The following is a 22,009-nucleotide window of genomic DNA, read 5'->3' on the forward strand; positions in this document are numbered from 1 at the left end:
ATTTCTGCTTTTATCTTGTTATTGATTTCTAATTTCATCCCATTATAATCTGATAGGATACAATGAATTCTCTTTTTAATATTTGTGAGAACTTTATTCATGTATTTAAATATGGTCTACTTTAGAAAAGTTTCAATGTGTATCTGAAAAGAAATGAATTAAGTTGTTGACACATGGATTATTAGTTCCATTTGATTAATAATATATTTTACTTCTGAAGATTCTTTATTTAGTTTATGTTTGGATGACCTATCTACGAGTAAAAGAGGTATTTTGGAATTACCAGGTATTATTGTATTGATGTCTATTTGATTCTTTATGTTAAGCAGGGTTTGTTTTATGTATATAAGTATACTGATGTTAGAGACACAGATATTTATAATTATTATATCTGGTTGTTGAATTATTCCCCTAACCAGTCTGAGTGACTTTATTTGTTCCTTATAATTAATTTTGGCATGAAGTCTACTGTCTGACATGAGAGTATCTATTCCAACTTGGTTTTGGTCTCCATTTGCATAGTATATCATTGTCCATCCTTTCACCTTCATTCTGTGGATGTCTTTACATATCATGTAAATAACCTATTGTTGGGTCTTGTTTTGATTCATTCTGTCAATCTTTATCTTTAAATTGGAGATTTTAGGCCATTTACATGCATTGTTATATATAATTTTAATTTCCTGCCATTTTGATTTATTTCTGATGCTTAATCCAGACTTGATTTTTCATTAATCAACTATCCTCTTAGTTATATCAATTCATATGCTGGCTCTGGTATTTATTTCTCATTTTTTTCTGGGTGAAATATCTCATTGAGTATGTTATATAGTACTGGTTTAATGGTTATTAATTATTTTAATTTCTGCTTAACATGGGAAGGTTATTTCATCAATACTGAAGGATAGTTTTGCTGGACATAGCAGTCTTATTTGGAACCCATTAGCTTTCAGGGCTCAATATGTATTATTCCAAGCCCTCTTGAATTTTAGGGTCTGGGCTGAGAAATCAGTGGAAATTCTAATTGACTCACCTCTAAATGTGACTGCAGTTTTTCTCTTTCAGCTTTTAGAATCTATCCTTGTTCTGTATATTAGGCATTTTAGTTATAATGTGTCTTGAAGAGGATCCTTTCTGATATTTTTTATTTGGTTTTCTAAATTCCTCTTATATTTGGATTTTCATCTAATTCCTAAGGTTTGGAAAATTTTTTATATATTTTATTGAAAATATTATGCATTCCTTTAGTTTGGATTTCAGTTCCTTCATAAACACCAGTGATTCAATGTTATCCCAGATTTCTTGAATATTTTGATCATGGTGTGTTAATATCTTTTCTTTACTGTTGACTTTAAGATTATATACTTTGACTTAAAAGTCTGTGAATCTGTTTTCAAATCTGTCTAAACTATTTGTGATGTTTTCAACTGAATTTTAATTTGATTTATTGAGCCTTTTATTTCCAGATTTGTGTTTGGTTCTTTTTCAGAATTTTTACCTCTTTATGGAAATGTCATCTCATTTCTTGTATATTCTCTCTTGGTTCATTCCTTAGATCTTCTTTTAGTTTACTGAACATTTTGATTATCAAAAATGTTTCTAAATTCTTTTATGGCATTTCCTCTACTTTGGTGTCCCTGGGGTGAGTTGTGTTGTGACCTATTTGGGGAGGCTTGCTCACTTGATTTTTTTATATATATATATTGTTAGAATTTCTACCCATTTTCTAGGACAATTCTTTCCTCTATTTTTGAATAAGGGGTTTTTAGTTGGTTGTTTTCTCTTTTCTGTGTCTCCTTGTTTTCACAAATACCTTAAAGTCAATATTTTTTCTCAATTTGAACTTGCTACTATGCGTAGTCGCTAACACCACATTAAGAGGAGATACTAATCCCCAGTAATTACAGTCACTTTAGAACAATTCCTTGTACTAGTAAATATTTTTTTAAAAAAACTTATTAACAATGTTCTTCAATAGCTCACTAATCTATTATTCTTAAAGTTTTCTGTGCTTCAGATTTTTAAATGACTTTATTTTATTTATTTATTTTTTATATGGTGCTAAGTATAAAACCCAGTGCCTCACACATGCTAGGCAAGTGCTCTGCCACTGAGCCCCAGCCCCAGCCCTGTTCTTAGGTTTTAAGGTAAGATGTTTTCTATCTAGGGTTTTAGTTATTGTGCAGTTGGCTTATTCACAGCTCTGACCCAAAGTGCTCATACATTTTAGAGGAGTGTCTATCCAGAATTTCATGGCGAATTTCACTCCCTTCCTGGCTGGACAGCTCTGATATTCCCTCTTTTTAAGAGTCTTAAACCTTTTATCTGCTGGGATGAGTAGAAGTGGAATATATCAGCCTATCCTCCATCCCTTTCTAGATTGCTCAGGGCTCACCAGATTTGATCTGAATTTAATTGGTCTCATTCCCCTAGTGTCAGCAAAAACTCCTAATCCCCAAACTCAGATTGCCTGTTTCAACTGAAAGAGTTCTTCACTCTTGTCAGTACCGTAGATTCCATTTGCCAATGCTGAATTGCTATTTTGATGGAATCTTTGGGAGCTGCTATAATAGTGTGGCATTCTCTCAACCACCTTATCCTATTCCCCAAAGAGAGAGGCTACACAGATTAAATAGATATTAGAAATATAGTTCATTAAGAGTAAAGTTGTCAAGATATGAAGGTAATAAGAAGATTGAATACTCTAAAGGTGAGAGGAGAGAAAGGAGAAACAAGGTTTTCCATGAAGATCCTAAAGAATGAGGAAGCGAAGAAGTAGGAAAGAAGGAACAATTTTTTTTTTTTTTGGCTACTGGAGGGAGAAGTCAGTAAACAGACCCGCTAGAGCCCAGTGTCCAGCACAGGACTGCCTCTTTCAACCAGCAGACTACCACAGGAGGTCAGGCCCAGCCCAGATCAGCCCTCATGGATCTGCATGGGACCCAGGTCCAGGGTAGGTCTGAGTTTGTCCCTCTCCTCCCACCTGGGAGCCAAAGCCTAACCCACTTTCATCTTGGGACACTACAGTCATTGCCATGGCCTTCCCCACACAGTAGCCCCTACCTTTTTGACAACAGACAGGGCCTAGAAGCAGGTGCACCTCAGAGAAGGCATCCCAAAGATAGTGTGAGGCCTACCCTTTCAGCCCCATCTCTGTAAGTCATCTTGGGGCACCTCCACTATTATCTCAAGTTACCTTGGCTATTGCTGCCACCACCTTTAGTTGCAGTAGCATACATTGAGGGACACCAGCAGGGTCTGGAAGCCCAACACCAAGGTGAGGTACAGATAACCTGCATGGGTACTACAAGAATATGGGGTAGAAACTGTAATATCTCAGAACCACTCTGCAAGAAAGGAAGACACAGACAACATGAAAAAACAACAGAGGAAACCACCCAAACAAACCAGATACTACAATAACAGAACCTATAGACAGCAAAGTTGATGAAATGTCAGAGAAGGAGTTCAGAAGGTTCATAATTAAAATGATCTATGAATTAAAGAGTTATCCAAATGAGCAAATACGAGCAAAAATTTATTGCCCCAATAAGGAGATAAGAGAGCAAACACAGGTAGCAAAAGATTACATCAAGAGAGAGATAGAGACTCTGAAGAAAAAAATCCAGTCAGAAATTCTTGAAATGAAGGATACAATAAACCAAATAAAATACTCAATAGAAAGCATAAGAAACAGACTAGATCACTTGGAAGAAAGAACATGAGATAATGAAGACAAAGTATACAGTCTGGAAAATAAAGTTGATCACACAGTGAAGATAGTGAAAAACCATGAACAGAATGCCCAAGAATTATGGGACAGCATCTAAAGACCAAATCTAAGAGTTATTGGGATAGAAGAAGGCACAGAGTTTCAAACCAAAGGAATGCACAATCTCTTCAATGAGATAATATCAGAAAATTTCTCAAGCATGAAGAATGAAATGCAAAACCAAATACAAGAGATTTACAAGACACCAAATGTACAAAATCACAACAGATCTACAACAAGACACATTATAATGAAAATACCTAGCATATAGAATAAGGATAGAATCTTAAAAGCTGTAAGAGAGAGGAATCAGATCATATAAAGGGGAGATAAATTCGTACCTCAGCAGATTTTTCAACCCAGACCCTCAAAGCCAGGAGATCCTGGAACAACATATACCAAGCTCTGAAAGAAAATGGATGCCAACCAAGAATCTTATATCCATCAAAATTAAGCTTTAGATTTGATGATGAAATAAAAACCATCCATGATAAACAAAAGCTAAAAGAATTTATAATTAGAAAGCCTGCACTGCAGAAAATTCTCAGCAAAATATTCCAAGAAAGAGGAAATGAAAAACAATGATGAAAATCAGCAGAGAGAGGGATTACACTAAAGGAAAATCTAATCAGAGGAGAAACCAAGTCAAATTAAATACCAAAAATAAACAAAAATGGATGGGAATACAAATCATATCTCAATAATAACTCTGAATGTTAATGGCCTCAACTCACTAATCAAAAGACATAGACTAGCAGATTGGATAAAAAAAAGGCCCAACAATATGCTGCCTCCAAGAGACTCATTTCATAGGACAAGACATCCACAGACTAAAAGTGAAGGGTTAGGAAAAATCATACCACTCACATGGACTGCAGAAGCAAGCAGGAGTTTCCATCCTCATATTAAATAAAGCAGACTTCAAGCTAAAGTTAATCAAAAGGGATAAAAAGGGACACTACATACTGCTGAAGGGAATCATACACCAACAAGACTTAACAATTATAAATATATATGCCCCAAACAATGGAGCATCTACATTCATCAAGTTCAAAAATCAGATAACTACAACACAATAATTTTGGGTAGCTTTAACACACCTCTTTCACCACTGGATAGATATTCCAAACAAAAGCTGAAAAAAAAAGAAACTATAGAAATCAATAATACAATCAATGACTTAGACTTAAGTGCCATATATAAAATATTTCATCCTTCAATGAGTACACTTTCTTCTCAGCAGCACATGGATCCTACTCTAAAATAGACCATATACTATGCCACAAAGCAACTCTTAGCAAATATAAAAAAATAGAGATACTACCCTGCATTCTATCCTATCATAATGGAATGAAATTAGAAATCAATGATAAAATAAGAAATAAAAGCTACTCCAACACCTGGAGACTAAATAATATGCTACTGAATGAACAAGGGGTTGCAGAAGACATTAAGGAGGAGATTAAAAATTTTTAGAGGTGAATGAGAACAGATACAACATATTGAAATCTCTGGGACACTGTGAAAGCAGTTCTAAGAGGAAAGTTCATTGCATGGAATTTATTCCTTAAAAGAAGAAAAACATAACAAATAAATGACTTAACATTGCATCTCAAAGTCCTGGAAAAAGAAAAACAAATCTACACCAAAACAGTAGAAGACAGTAAATAATTAAAATCAGAGCTGAAATCAATGAAATTGAAACAAAAGAAACAATTGAAAAAGTTGACAGAACAAAAAGTTGGTTCTTTGAATAAATAAATAAAATTGACAAACCTTAAATTAACAAAGAGAGAGAGAAAGAAAACTCAAATTATTAACATATAGAATGAAAAAGGAAGTATCATGACAAACACTACAGAAATATAGAAGATAATTAAAAATTATTTTAAAATTTGTACTCCAATAAAATAGAAAATATCGAAGTCATCAACAAATTTCTACAGTCATATGATTTGCCCAAATTAAATAGGATGATATACACAATTTAAACAGATCAATTTCAAGTGATAAAATAAAAGATGCCAGCAGAAGCCTACCAACCAAGAAAAGCCCAGGACTGGAAGGATACACAGTCAAGTTCTACAAGACCTTTAAACAAAAACTGATATCAATACTTTTCAATTTATTTCAGGAAATAGAAAAAGAGACAGCACTTCCAAACTCGTTCTATGAGGCCAATATCACCCTGATTCCAAAATCAGGCAAAGACACATCAAAGAAAAAAGTCTTTGGACCAATATCTCTAATGAACATAGATGCAGAAATTCTCAATAAAATTTTGGCAAATTGAATACAAATACATATAGAAAAGATAGTGTACTGTGATCAAGTGGGATTCATCCCAGGGATGCAAGGTTGGTTCAACATACAGAAATCAATAAATGTAATTTATTTCTTTAAGTCAATAGGCTTAAAGATAAGAATTATATGATCATCTCAATAGACACAGAAAAAGCATTAGACAAAATACAGCACCCCTTCATGTTCAAAACACTAGGAAAAAATTAGAGATAACAGGAACATATGTTAACATTATAAAGGCTATCTCTGCTAAGTCCCAGGCCAACATCATTCTAAATGGAGAAAAATTGAAAGCATTCCCTCTAACAACTGGAAAAAAGACAGGGATGTGCTCTTTCAACACTTCTGTTTACCATAGTCCTTGAAACACTGACCAGAGCAATTAGACAGATGAAAGAAATTAAAGGGATACACATAGGAAAAGAAGAACTCAAATTAGCACTACTTGCTGATGATATGATTCTATACCTAGAAGACCCAAAAAGTTCTACCAGAAAACTTCTAGAATTAGTAAATGAATTCAGCAATGTTGCAGGATATACAATCAACACCCATAAATAATGTAATTCATTACTCTCCTTGTTTATTTTCCCAATCTCCTCACAACCTCTTATATGTAATTTTGTATAGCAATGAGGGTCTCCCTTCATTTCCATGCAATTTCCCTTTTCTCTCCCTTTCCCTCCCATCTCATGACTCTGTTAAATGTTAGTCTTTTCTTCCTGTTCTTCCTCCTTGCTCTGTTCATAGTTGCTCTCATTATATCAAAGAAGACATTTGGTATTTGTTTTTTAGGGATTGACTAGCTTCACTAAGCATGATCTGCTCTAGTGCCATCCATTTCCCTGCAAATTCTATGATTTTGTCATTTTTTATTGCTGCATAGTACTCCATTGTGTATAGATGCCACATTTTTTTTTATCCATTCATCTATTGAAGGGCATCTGGGTTGGTTCCACAGTCTAGCTATTGTGAATTGTGCTGCTGTGAACATCGATATGGCAGCATCCCTGCAGCATGCTCTTTTAAGGTCTTCAGGGAATAGTCCGAGAAGGGCAATAGCAGGGTCAAATGGTGGTTCCATTCCCAGCTTTCCCAGGAATCTCCAAACTGCTTTCCAAATTGGCCGCACCAATTTGCAGTCCCACCAGCAATGTACAAGAGTACCCTTTTCTCCACATCCTCGCCAGCACTTGTTGTTGTTTGACTTCATAGTGGCTGCCAATCTTACTGGAGTGAGATGGTATCTTAGGGTGGTTTTGATTTGCATTTCTCTGACTGCTAGAGATGGTGAGCATTTTTTCATGTACTTGTTGATTGATTGTATGTCCTCCTCTGAGAAGTGTCTGTTCAGATCCTTGGCCCATTTGTTGATTGGGTTATTTGTTATCTTATTGTCTAATTTTTTGAGTTCTTTGTATACTCTGGATATTAGGGCTCTATCTGAAGTGTGAGGAGTAAAAATTTGTTCCGAGGATGTAGGCTCCCTATTTACCTCTCTTATTGTTTCTCTTGCTGAGAAAAAACTTTTTAGTTTAAGTAAGTCCCATTTGTTGATTCTTGTTATTAACTCTTGTGCTATGGGTGTCCTATTAAGGAATTTGGAGCCCGACCCCACAATATGTAGATCGGAGCCAACTTTTTCTTCTATCAGACGCAGAGTCTCTGATTTGATATCAAGCTCCTTGATCCATTTAGAGTTAACTTTTGTGCATGGCGAGAGGAAGGGATTCAGTTTCATTTTTTTGCATATGGATTTCCAGTTTTCCCAACACCATTTGTTGAAGATGCTATCCTTCCTCCATTGCATGCTTTTAGCCCCTTTATCAAATATAAAGATAGTTGTAGCTTTGTGGATTAGTCTCTGTGTCCTCTATTCTATACCATTGGTCCACTCGCCTGTTTTGGTACCAGTACCATGCTGTTTTTGTCACTATTGCTCTGTAATATAGTTTGAAATCTGGTATCGCTATACCGCCTGATTCACACTTCCTGCTTAAAATTGCTTTTGCTATTCTGGGTCTTTTATTTTTCCAAATGAATTTCATGATTGCTTTATCTATTTCTACAAGAAATGCCGTTGGGATTTTGATTGGCATTGCATTAAACCTATAGAGAACTTTTGGTAATATCGCCATTTTGATAATGTTAGTTCTGCCTATCCATGAACAGGGTATATTTTTCCATCTTCTAAGATCTTCTTCTACCTCTCTTTTTAGGGTTCTGTAGTTTTCATTGTATAAATCTTTCACCTCTTTTGTTAGGTTGATTCCCAAGTATTTTATTTTTTTGGAGGATATTGTGAATGGAGTGTTTTTCCTCATTTCAGTTTCAGAAGTTTTGTCGCTGATATACAGAAATGCCTTTGATTTATGCGTGTTGATTTTATATCCTGCCACTTTGCTGAATTCATTTATTAGTTCTAGTAGTTTATTTGTAGACTCTTTTGGGTCTTCTAAGTATAGAATCATGTCATCTGCAAATAGTGATAATTTAAGTTCTTCTTTTCCTATTTTTATGCCTTTAATTTCTTTCGTCTGTCTAATTGCTCTGGCCAGTGTTTCGAGAACTATATTGAATAGAAGTGGTGATAGAGGGCATCCCTGTCTTGTTCCAGATTTTAGAGGGAATGCCTTCAACTTTTGTCCATTCAGAATGATGCTAGCCTGAGGCTTAGCATAGATAGCTTTTACAATATCAAGGTATGTTCCTGTTATCCCTAGTTTTTCAAGTGTTTTAAACACATCAAAAAAATTGTGCACCATGATCAAGTAGGATTCATCCCTGGTATGCAAGGCTGGTTCAATATACGGAAATCAATAAATGTTATTCACCACATCAACAGACTTAAAGATAAGAACCATATGATCATCTCAATAGACGCAGAGAAAGCATTCGACAAAGTACAGCATCCCTTTATGTTCAAAGCGCTGGGGATAATTTCTAAACAAAACTTTTTTTACCTCATGGGGTTTATGTCCTCCAGAGCAGTTTAGTCCTTACAAGCTTAGGGCTGAGTAGTTGTCAATCATGATTGGGTGTCTGGGTTTCTAGTGTCTCCCCAGAGTTCTACTCATATGGTGGGATCAGAGACTACCCTGGGTGGATGGTGTATAGCAGGTTTCCTGTATCCCACCAACCACCCAAATATGAATTTTTAAGTCTCTGTCCCTGAATGTAAACACATTTAGCTGATGGGTCTCCTTGATCGCTCTGAGCCAGTCATTCACAGAACTCAAAGGAAATCAAGTTGCTCTCCTGTTCCCAGTGTAATCATGCCTGCCTGGACAATTTCCCCGATCCTTTTCTGCCGATCTTCCATATGAGGCAGGGCTCAAAGGGAGAGCAGATTGTCCTTTTTTTCCATCCGTCTATCTGGGGATGATATTCCAGTTGTTGGGGATGAGTTCTAAACTTTGCATCTTTGTTTAGGGTATGCACTTCAGATCAAGTAAGTCCTTGTACCTTCTTGATAACTGTTTTGGGATCATGATTTTTTGGGGTGTGCTTCAGGTTAGGCAGTAAGCACTGGCTGAGGAAGAGTGGAAACATTTGTAAGGACTTTCAGGTTCCCATAGGAACATGATTCAGTATAAACTCCTCAAGGTGACTATCTCCACCTCTGTTTTTCACTTTGAAGTCGAGAAACATGGAGCCCATTTTGTGTGCCAAATTTGTTCTGTTTCTTTCTTTATCTTTATGTTGCTCATTATTTTGTGGTGACAAAACATCACTGTCCCTGCCTGACTCAGATGTATTTTCTTATAGCCTCCATTCACTCCACCAGTATTTCTGTGCTTCTTTGACTCTGTGACAGACAAATAATGACATATAATGAATTTCTTTAGACACCTTGCTATGAAGCCATATTTCTACCCTTCAAATTCCAAACAGCAAAACAAGTAGGAAATACCTCCTTCTACTTCACCATCTTGCTGACATGTTTTTAAGAAGATGACTCTAAATAATGACCTGGGGGTGAATAAACTATAGGAAGGAAAGTGTAAAAGCAGGGAAATGAAGTAAGAGGTCATTGTGGTTGTGCATGCAAGAAATGGTAGATACTAGACCATGGTGATGGCTCTCAAGATAGTACAAAGTGGATTTCTCTTGAAAGTAAAGTCAGCTGGTTCTGTCAAAGAATTAGATATCTGGAAAAGACAACTAGGTTGATGATGATGCCATTTACTAAAAAAAGGGACAACAAGAGGAAAAGAAGTATTTTCTTTTCAGAGTAGAGGATTAATTTTTTAAAAAAGGAAAACAAAGAAGAAAAATAGGGTAAAGGGTTAAAAAAATACAGTGTTCTTCCTGGGGAGAGACAAAGTGACTGCTTCAGAGATATTCTGAAGCAGCATCAAGACCCCAGATGTGTTCCTGATATGCTGTTTAATTTGTTTGAATGATCCAGGAAGATTTCATTGTTATGGAATAAAAACAAACAACTAAAACTTAAAACAGAACTCAGCACCACTGAGGAATAGCTTGTTTTAAAACAGCAGCAGTGAAAGGCAGAGTATGTCTTGGAATTCTGTCCAGACCCCTTAGGTGGCTACTCTTCCTGGGTGAGAGTGATGCAAAGATCTATTTGGAAACTTCCAGTTGTTGGGGATGAGCTCTAAACAACACTTTGGGCCTTTGTTTGGGGTATTGCTCCAGATCACAAAAGTCTTTGTATTTTTAGAGTCTGTTTTTGGTTTCCTAATATAAGCACAGCACACATGGGAGGCCAGCACTGTGCCATGGTAAGTCATTGATCACCACCTCCCTTTCCAAACACATCCCCACCCTCTGCCACAATAGAAAAAGAGACCTCTGGGTCTGTTTTCTAATATAGCTCATATCCACAGTACTTCAGCTAATTGCTGGCAACAGCTCAGTAAGATGAGTGGGAAAGATAGCATTATTCTCAATTTTAAATGAGGACAATGAAGCAAGCAGCCAGACCACCATGGTTAGTAAGCTTGTACCAGAACCTGGGCCTTCTAATGCCTCAGTTATTTTTATTCCATGGATCATGGCCTCCTCTTCCTTCTAAGCCTGACTGTGCCACTTATGGACAATATGTTTTTCACATGTATTCTCTCACCTCTTTAGGACCTTCTATTGTCAATTTCCTTCTCCTTGTTTCCAGTATCCACCTTTCCACCCTTCTTCCCTACCCAACAAAGATTGTAGTGTTCATCTTTTCAATCATTCTCCTGGAAACTCAGTAAAAGCCCATGAGAACTTCCTGTGGTAATGTAAATTTAATGAATTTAATGACAGTATTTGGTGGGTTGGCTCCTATCCTTTACCAGTGCCCATTCTCATTTCACTAAGCTAACCATAAAAATGTTCTCCATTTTTTTGTAGTTGAATTTTTGCCCACAGCCCCATGTGAAATGTTATGGTAGGGTTTTACTCCATCAATTCCTAGGTCAAATTTTGCTCTTCCATCATATCCAGAGGACCAGCCATCCATCTTCTCAGGTTCCATACAGAGGCTATTGAGCTCTATCATAGGAAATAGCCAACTGGTCAGATCAGGCCAACTTGGCCTCCCAGTCATAGGCATTGCTTATAGATCATGTTCTAGCTTGAGATCATTTTTCTGCACATTGTTTTAAGTCTCTCAACTCTCCTCAAATCTCTCAACTCTCCTCAAATTCACTCTAAGGAGATAATGTAACTTTGTAATGGACACCATTATCAGAGAATGACTGCAACTTCTGGTCACTAGACCCACACACTTTCCTGTAGCAGTACTCATCCTTTTCCCTTTCAATTGCATTGAAGCAGTTGGTCCTTCTCTATACCAAGTTTTCTCCATTAACCTGTGCCTTGAATCCCTGCAGTCTTTTATCTTGGGCATTTCCAACTTTCTTTTTAATATATTCAAGTTGCTTTACAAAAAAAAATTAAATCAACAACAGCAACAACAAAAACTTTCCTTAGACCATTTCCTGTTCCAGACATTGTTTTGTCAATCTGTACTCCTTTGTGGAAAATTTCTAAATTTTGCTATCATTTCAATTCTTATTCATTCTTTAACCCCATACTAATTGTGCCTTCTTCTTCTTTGCTCTACCTAAACCTGTCCCAGTGACTAAGGTCACCAAGCATCACCATGTTTCCCTGTTCAAGGTACACATCGTCATCTGATTTTCTCTCTCAGAGGCATGGCACACAGTAAGCCATTCCATCCTTACTTTCAGGAAAGAGTCTGGACTTTCATGGCATCATTACCACAAGGTTTCCTTCTAACTAACAGACTAGACCTTCTTTTATACTGTGTTCTACAGCCTTCTCCTCTTCCTTTACCCCAGCTATTAAATTTCCTCTTCACATTCGACACACTCCTCAGATGATCTTATCAGTATCCTGTACACTGATATCTCCCAAGATTTGAACTACTGCTAAGAACTTTCTACCGAGCATCAGATCCATGTATTCATCTGCTTACTCTGTATCCCAATGAAAAAGTCTAATAAGCCTCAGAAAAGCCTCTGAACTTGTGATATTTCCCCTCAATACTATACTCTTCCTCATGGGTAAAATCTCCTTATCCACACAGTTGAGACCATAAAAATTGGAGGAGTTCTGTGTAATAAGTACTGTCATTCCTGCCTACCTGCCATCCATTCTCCATTGTAATGGTAATAGCTCTTCAAATTCCCTTCTCCACTTTATGTGTATTTGCTGTAGGTGGAATTGATTCTACCCTCAAGCTCCAGGGGTAAACATATTACCTAGGTCTAGCCAAGATGCTTCATTCTAGAATAGTTGCTGAAAATATTGAAAAATTCCCTTCTTCTAGAGTTGCTGCCCTATGAGGATATAAACCTGGAGTCATCAGCAATGATCCTGTCACCATAAAGAAAGCTTTGTCAAAAGGGTGAAGCCAAAACTGCAGATAAAAAAGATAGGAGAGAGCTACTTCTAAAGACATCATCTGAACTCCTGGGTCCAGCAATATCTGAAGCATCTGATCTATCCCCAGACTTTTCTAGTATTTATTAATAAATTTTTATTGAGGCGCAAGTCAGCTTGAATTGGGCTGCAATCACTTTACAGAAACTGTCTTAATGTCTGTCCTCTTTAGCACCTCTTCTTTCACCTCTCCCTCTCCCCTGCCCATTTAGTCAGTCCCCAATCTTTTGGGTTCCACTTCCTAATTAGCTAAATATCTCTAAAATCACTCCTCTTCAATCCATTCCAATCACCCATCAAGGTAAGCTACCAAATCTCAGCTGGACAGCCACAGTGGCATTTTAAATGATTCCTTGTCTCCATTCCTAACTCTTCATCACACTTTTTACCCGATAGTCAGCAGGATCTTAATGAAACATAAATTTCTTCATGTTTGTCTTCTACTTAAGGCTCTTCATTGCCCCCCCCCTTCTGAATGATCAAGTCCAAAATTGTTCACACAACCTGAGCTGTGAGCTGGCCTGTGCCTTCATCCCTGTTTCATCTCAGTTCATTTCACCCATTGCCCCTCCCCTTGATTCATTTTATCCCAGCCATAGTAAAAATCAGTCCTCAACCTCAGTCCCTTTGCAAATGCTATCCCCACTGTGTAAGACAGTCTTCCCCTTCTTTCTCCATAAATAACTTAATTTACTTAATTCCTCTCATTTGCCAGACCTTGTCCTTTTTTTCCCTTGAGCCACCTTGCATGCCTGGTCAGCTTGGACTCCATACTTTTCTTCTTAGCACTTGCCTTTGTCATTATTTACTTAAGCATTTCCTGTTAGTGATTAACTCAAGGTCCAACTCCCCACTAGACTACATGGTGCATGAGGACAGGGACCACGGCAGCTTTTCACAGGACCTGATGTCGGTTCCAACTGATTTTCCTTTGTTCTTCGATGGAGAGACAGTTGGAGGGGAAACTTAAAGAAAAATGGAGATGTTTTCCAGGCTTCTGAGCAGGTTTACAGATTTCGTTTTAGACTAAATCTTCACATTTGAGCAGCTGACCATCTGTCATACCATTAAGGCAGTATCTCCTATAGATGAACATAAACCAGAAAGCTGGGCAATGTTTTAAAAATCTGGTCCATGTGAAGAATAAAATCTGAAATAAAAAACAAAAAACAAAATATATGAAGTAAACCTCAACCTTCCCTGTTTTTTTCCCCCAACAAAAAAGTTTTGAAAAAAATAATAAAGGGAAGGAGGAGACCATGCTAGATTAAAGAGCTTTAAGAACATCATAACTAGATGCAACCCAGGGCCCTACATTTGAGTAAGTTGGATAAACCAACTGTAAAGAGGACAAGCAGGGTAAATTTGAATCTAGACTGGGTTTTAGATAAGATAAAAAGTTATTGGCAAGAAAAGATAGAGATCATTAACTAAAAAAAGCAGGTTACAAACAGCATGTACAACATGATCTCATTTTGGCAAAAATATGCATATGTGTATTTATATATGCATAGAAAAAGCCTTAAGGACATAGACACAGGTGTTAACAGTGGTAATCTATGGATGATAAGAATGTGGTGCTATCATGTTTAAATTTTTCCTTATATGAATTCACGGCTTTCTAAAAAGCATACATGCTATTGTGTATTAAAAAATTAAAATATGATTTTTTTTAATTTAAAGTTTTCAACAGATGCAGATTTATACTGAAGGCTGTCCATGACAAGTTTTTCTATGTCCTCCACCTTGGAAATGAATAGCGTGTCCCAACTTCTGAGTGGATCTCAGCATGAAGGATTAAAAATGTTTGCAGTTCTTGAACTGAAAGTGAATCAATCAGCTATTGAGCATGCATACATTTTCCACCTGCAATGTCAGTAAAGGACCTCCCCATCAGTAACAGTAAAGGTTGCAAGAAAGCAACCTTTTACAGTGAGAGGCATACATAATTATTATGCAATGCAGAGGCAACCATTTCCCACTCGAATGGAAAAACCCACAGTTCATCAACTGTTAAGGATAAGAAGTGTATAGAAATTTTAGAAAATGCTGAGTTCCAGTGCTATCTGAGAAGGGGAAGGAAGGGTATTTTTCAGATAATCTTGAAAGTTTGAAAAGGTCACTATTGGGTACTACTGACCTGAATATCAAGAGATTTGCATCCAAGTCCTGGCCTTATCCCAAATGTTCATGGCCAAAGTGGTCATCCTCTTCTATATCTGTAAATGTTCATGGCCAAAGTGGTCCTCCTCTTCTATATCTGTAAAATGAGACCTAGGTGACATCTAAAATTTTAATTGCTTTACAGAGTATCTCATTAAATAACAAAATATTATGTTGGACACTAAGCCATAACATTAAATATAACAAGAAAATCTTGCTAACATTCCCTTTATGGATTTCACATTGCAGAGGAAGTTGCCTATAGAGGGCACTAGTCAGTTAATAACATGTCTTTGAGTTGATTTGACTCAAGAGCAGAAAGGGACCTTAAGAATCATATAATCCAAATCCCCTTTTTTTATAGAGGAGAAAATGGAGTCCCAGAGAGACCAGGTGACTTGCTCAGCACCACACAGCTATCACTGGACAAAGCTGAAACAGTTAAGAATTCTGATTCATGTTAAAAACAGTCTTACAAAGTTCTGCAAATTAAATCACATTTAGCTGTCCATTTATGAATCTACTACCCTGAACATAATACACCACAATCTCCATTAAAAGGATACCATCGTAGAAAAGGTACTCTTCAACTCCCTTTTCCAAGAGGCCTTTAATTCCAGTGTCACTCTCATCTACAGTGTTATCCAATGAAAGTCTGCTGACCCACTACCATTTTGTTGACAAACTTCACTGTCTAAATACTTAATTACCAAATTATTGTAGCCCTCAAATTGCATTGGAAAATAGGATGGTGTGTTGGGGTTTTTCTGTTTTTGTTTTTTGTTTTTTTTCCCCCTTCCATTTTCTTTAATATCAGTTATCAACCAATGGATTTGGTCTACTTCACTTATTTTTAGGGTTAGGCAAAACTATTGGACTGGCAGTGTGGTACTTAGAAGTTGTCTGAGTATTTCAGTTGGCCTATGGTCAAATTAGACATATCCCCTTGTAATTGTCTATTGTTTGCCCTGTGCACCCCTCCTCCAAAGAAAAACAGCAACAGTTAATCTGTTCAAATATTGTGTATGAATCCAGGCTCAACCACAACTAGATGTTTTATGTGGTTTTTTTAGGATTTTCTGTTTGTTATTGTTTTGAGAAATTGACAAGTAGGTGACAATATTCTGTCGTAGAGAAATCACCAACATTGGAGCTTCCACAGACATAGGTTTAGATTGTAAATCTTGCCTCTCTGAGTATCAGATTTCCCCTCGCAGAATGTATCTGACCAAATGAGGAGTGAGGAAATCCATAGATTGGTGCTTGGCAAGGTATGAGTGAATATCCCACTTGAAGAATATGGCTCATTTTCAGAATTAGGAAAGGAAGCAGAACTCCACAGTGTAATGGATTCAAGGTCACATCTATGAAAACAAGGTATCATCTTTCAAACAACCTATGGAAAATAGATTGAATAAACATTCAGTGGATTAACTTCAGAAAAGGAGTTTTAGTCTTCTCCAAGCTAGGGCCACTGTGCTCTTCTGGTTCTTCAACTCTTACAAGCAATAGCATTTCTAAAGTCCAGCCCAAATCACCCTGCACATGTGAGTGGTCATCCAAGAGCAAGCTCAGTTATGAACATAGATGGAGGAATTTATGGTGAGCTACTTCTCCCTCCATAAGGCTTCCAGAGTGCAGAGAGAACATTTTGGCTCCCTGATAAATTCAGTATCTTCTTAGAGTTTACAGGGAAGCAAACAAGGGCAGTTATATCTTTCTATGCCAACTATTCCTAAACTGTTATAATATGATCTTCACCTGACCCTAATCAGACCTCCCTCTGCATTAAAAGATACACTTTGAAATAGCCAACCTTCAAAATCTTAAAAATATTTCCAATTTTGCCCTTCCCCCTTGGAGGCCCTATCAAGACTCTGCCAGAGCACTATTTTCAATCACTCACCTGTAAGGAATTGGTTCTCACCTGGGAACAATTTTGTCCTATAGGGAATACTTGGTGAGGTCTGGAAATATTTCTTATTGTCATGACTGGAGGTGCTGCTGGCACCTGGAGGGTAGAGTCAAGAAAGCTACTGAACATTTACAACGCACACCCAGTTCCAACAGGTTATTCTGGCAATATTGTAGGGAGCCAACATTTGAACCACTAATTAGCAATGTCTCAATTAGTGCAGTGAACAGTGAAGACGTTTCCCCACCTCTGAACGACTCTGGCCATGTTCCTATTCTCCATCCCTCTTGATCTTCAGTGTGCTTGAGGGCTAGCAAGCACCACATCCACGTGGTCCATTTTTAAGAAATTTCATCCTGTTTTTTAAAGTGATTTTTCCATGTTCTAAGAAAAAAGGTCCATTGCTCTGTATTTTCTACACTTTGGTGAATGAGCTATCAGAATTATGGACTTGAGACCACAGATATTTCAAGGAGATGTTCTCACCTCTGTTGATAATGCCAAAGTTCTTGAAGTTGTAAGGAAGACTAATGGACAGAGCACACATTTTTCCTTGTTGGCAGATAGCACTAGTTTTATTTAAAAAGAAATAGAAACTATGGAATATGGTATCTTGAAATTAGCACTTAGAATTTCCACTGTTAATATTTTAAATATTTCCCCAAATAAAATTTCCTTGTAAGTCAGTGTTTGCAGTTATAAGATCAAGTTTCGACTTGAAATATATATAAACAACTATTTTTCCTGTTTGTGATAGGTTAAAAGAAAGAAGAGGAGGAGGAGGAGGAGGAAGAAGAAAGGATAACATAATATTACTTAACTCTGGAGATGATTGCACAATGATTTTCTGAAGACAAGTAGCAGGCTTTGAATCTGAGGCATTTAATAAAGTTAAGCACCAGCCTTCACTGTGGGCACAGAAGCCACAGCTCACATTGTTGGAATGAAGCCCAGGATGATGTCAGCCTAAGCAGAGACCTTATTGATAACCCCGCAGTGTGTTTGTATTAGGCAGCGATGTCTCTGTCACCAGGAACCTCACTGAAACTTCCTGAAGCTCTCAAGCATGTCATAGTAATGCTGTGTATCTTAAAACTTGCCACAGAAAGGATTCAGGAGGTTTTCCTTTATAAAAGTTCTTATGATCATATATGTCTCAGGTCTTGGAAATCTATTCAAACCCCTAGAAGTAGATTTAAAGATTATTTTAAGTAAAAACTTGTTAGCTAAAGAAGAATACAGAAAGAAATCTTATCTGAATTTCACTTACCTTCCAAAGACCCAGAAAATACAGCTGCTATTAACCCTCATGCTGGTAGTTTCCTGGAATTCAGCTGCCAGAGAGACAGAATGCCCCCATTGTCACTAGCAAGAAAAAAATAAAAATAAAATTAGAAGCTTCAGTACCTTCCCACTGATGTCCTAATCATCTGCTACTGCCCCCTATCCTTTTTGTTAAGTTTGCTATATAAACCTTTTTCTCTCAGGGTACCGAGGGAGGCCTCATCACTGAGTATTTCTGCATATATGCATAAAATAAACCTATCTTTCCTCCTATTCATCTCTCTATTGTCAAATAATTCTTGGGGCCCTAACCACTGGACTCAAGTTGGAAGAGGAAATATTTTCCTCTCCCGGTTTTGGTGAAATGAATGGGTTGTTTGGAACTCTGCTCCTCCAGAAACTGCCTCTGAGATCTCTGACCCAACTGACAAATTTCTTACCAGAATCCCAGATCTCTGGGGTCCTGTCAAGTAAAGGTCGTAGGGGCTTCTCTTTATCTTTTCCCTCCAAGATTGAGATTAGCAGGAGCAGACATGGTAGGAACTAGTCCTTGGTGTATTGTGACTGGTGTATTGTGACTTGTGGCTCGAGTGCTCTTGCCATAGATTCCTTTTCTCCCAAGGACAGCCATGGTGTCCTGTCTGTTCATTTTGTGCTCCGAGAGCTTGGCTTGGTTCCAGTGACAGTGTTCACTCTCTGGCTTTCTACATGCAGGGAGTGGGGAGGAGGACAGATTGTCAAGTCTATGCTCAGAAGCAGCCAACTGTCAGGTTGGGGGCTCAAGAATTTGCAGTCAACTGGATAGAAACGCAAGTATCTTGAGCATCTCGTTTGCAGCTGGCATCATGCCAACTATTGCCAGCTCTTGGAGGATTCATCTAAGTCTAAAATAAAGGGCCTCAGCCAGTTTTAGCTCTGGTCTCTTTCCTGTTGCCCTACTAGTGGTAGGAAGTCCCATCTCAGTACTGTCTGTCAGGTGTCATGAACACTTCACTTCTGTGGGAGCCTGAAGATGAGAGTTTTTGCAAGCATCCTTCTTACTCCCTGTGCCAATGGCAGCCTTTGCTTACTTTCTCTTCACTATCTTTTGGAATGACCTCAAATCACAGGGCTTTGCATCTTCTGCACCTATTTGGGGATGCCTTTATGTCCATGGTTAAGCCATAAAAAGTTTTATTAATTTTGAATCATATTTTGGAACAGGGATGCTTTTAGAGAGCTTAAATTGTCAATAATCAAATAACAAATCATTTGATTTGGAAAAGCTTTTATATTTGTGAGGATTTTGGGAGAGCTCTTACCCTAAACAAATGGCTCATTACCTATATGGAAGGATCAAATTGGAAGGACATAAAAAATGGGTCATGGCTAGCCTAAAAGACTCCCTTCACTAAATTAAAGAACAAAAATCAGATTTAGAACAAAAATTAAAATCTACACTCACCATAAGCTCACTTCTACCACCTTTTTTTCCTGCAAATGGCCCAGTTGGAGGTTAATGTTCAGGGCCTGATAAGAGCTATTATAGAAGTCTTCCCTTTGAAGGTTAATTGGGTCAAGGTGGAACAGTGTGTACTCAGAGGGAAGAAATACATTCTCAAGCCTCTGTCAAATGATTTATAAAATGTTCCAAATGCACCAAACTGTAATTCCAGGAGCCCCAGAACGTAGATATCTTTTGGTTCCCATTTTAGTTGAAAATCTCTCCAATGGAAAAAATTTTTAAAAAGCAAATTTCAAATCATGTAGTTGGATAGGCAGTGTCCTTAATGTTATTGTTGAGGCTGACATTCATTCAATTCTTTGAAAAAAAAAAAAAACCCTGTCCCTGACTTACAATCAACCATGTACAAAAGAAATATGGTTCTAAAAGTTAAAAAGCCCACCTATGTTTTTTCCTGATCTCAAAAACTCCCTTGTTCTTCTCCAGATGATTGCAGGTGCATTAAAAAGTCAGAACACCGAACATTATCAACAAATAAGAGATAGTTAACTTTCCCTATGTTATATTTGCATGGGTAAATACTATTAGAAGTACTTCAAGAGACTATGAAGTTTCCAGGAATTTTTCAATATCCTTACTGTCCTGAAAAAATGATATCAATCATAATTCTGGTTATTGTCTTAAAAATATATGTCACAGAAACAGTCAAATTTCCTTGTCAGTTGCATAATTTTATAGCAATTCTCATCAAATCTTTAACCACAGCTATTTTGAGTCTTTCATAACAGATAGCTACTTGTTTTTATCCTTATGTTTTGCAGAAATTGTTACAAGCAGCAGCAAGTCAGAATGCCTCATCGTGAAGAGAAGGGGTATCTCAGAAATCCCCAGAAAGGTCTCCAATATGTACTCTGGATGAAGGTTTCTGATGACTACATAAATAACTTTGAGTTCATACTACTGGACTGAATGAATATTTCTAAAATTCTAGTGGGTAAAACTGATAACCTGAGATTAAGTAAAATAAGAATTAATTACATGTGTCTGAATGAACTGAGGAAGAATGATCATTTTTATGTTAATAATACATTTTATGAATATAAGGAACCCATATTTTTTAACATATTTATAATTCACAACAATTTAGTATATTATACCTTTTAAATAAAAATGAAACACTTGTTTTTATTCTCTCTACTTGTTCTCCCTAGAATTCATAAACCCAAATTAAATATTCTTATTTTCATGGCAAATGAAAATTTGCTAAAAAGTTTTTGACATAAGTTCAATACAAATGTTTTATTCTTGTAACAGGACATAATTAGGAAAATTAGTTACACTAACAAGGTTTTGATTGAAATGTCTTATTTGAGAATGATGTGCAGAGAAACAGACATGACCAGACATACAGGAACTAAAGTTGACTTTATGGAGCCAACACTTACAAAGCTGTCTTGGAAAAACTGGTTTGGTAACTGGCTTACAGGATTTCTAACCCTTAAAGATGCATAATGAATATCACTTTACGGCAGGCCCAGAAAATTTCGTGATCTTCAAGAGGAGGGAATTCACCCTAATCTCTATGAAGTCTGATGCAGATGAAGTCTGATGCAGATTCTTGACTTGGCTTCCAAGCTATAAAAGCCTTTAAAAAGTCCAATCTGAGATTTCTCATAAAAGTTTCAGCAAAGCAAGCTTTAAAACACCTAAGGAGTCAGTCATCTTTCTGCCCTTATGTCAATGATCAGGCCAAATTTAATGAGACCAGCTTATTTTGTAAACAAAAGTAATCTTAATTTGATTATTTTTAATGGAAATGGGGCTGACTGTAGAGAGAAATTTATATTTCAGTGGAAAACTATAGTTATCAGATTCTAGACCCATTTATTATCTTGGAACTATTTATTTATTTATTTATTTTTACTTCATTGTAAACTGGATCATCTCGCACATTTTGTCAGTAATTAGTATTTTAAGATTTTCTCCTACTCTCCTGTCTGGGCATCACTGAGAATCAAAACTGCCCTTTTCCTGAATCCCTGCAAGCTAAAGCTGAATGACATGATATAACTTTAAAGGATTTATTATACAATAATTCAGGATGATGGGAAACACCTACATTTTCCATGTCTGCTCCTGCAAATAGCCACGACTACAACATTTCCATTGCCAGCCCCACTGCGGAAGCTTCAAACCCCACATCATTAGGAACATT

General features: G+C 37.0%; 2 long non-coding RNA genes across 2 annotated transcripts in view; one reads left to right on the forward strand and one right to left on the reverse strand.

The window, feature by feature from the left end:
• The window catches only part of LOC120885601 (uncharacterized), a 220,967-nt gene extending 199,969 nt beyond the window's left edge, over positions 1–20,998 (forward strand). Inside the window, exon 4 of the long non-coding RNA XR_013423263.1 lies at positions 20,616–20,998. This is a non-coding gene — a long non-coding RNA (uncharacterized LOC120885601). The remainder of the gene's footprint in view (positions 1–20,615) is intronic.
• Positions 11,307–15,406, reverse strand: LOC120885605 (uncharacterized). Its single transcript, XR_005728318.2, has 2 exons — positions 15,129–15,406; positions 11,307–14,138 (listed from the first exon to the last, which is right to left on the reverse strand). It is a non-coding gene; the product is annotated as an uncharacterized LOC120885605 (long non-coding RNA).
• Positions 20,999–22,009: the final 1,011 nt, after the last annotated feature.

Source organism: Ictidomys tridecemlineatus, chromosome 1 (genome assembly GCF_052094955.1).
Source record: "Ictidomys tridecemlineatus isolate mIctTri1 chromosome 1, mIctTri1.hap1, whole genome shotgun sequence".
NCBI classification, from domain to species: domain Eukaryota; kingdom Metazoa; phylum Chordata; class Mammalia; order Rodentia; family Sciuridae; genus Ictidomys; species Ictidomys tridecemlineatus.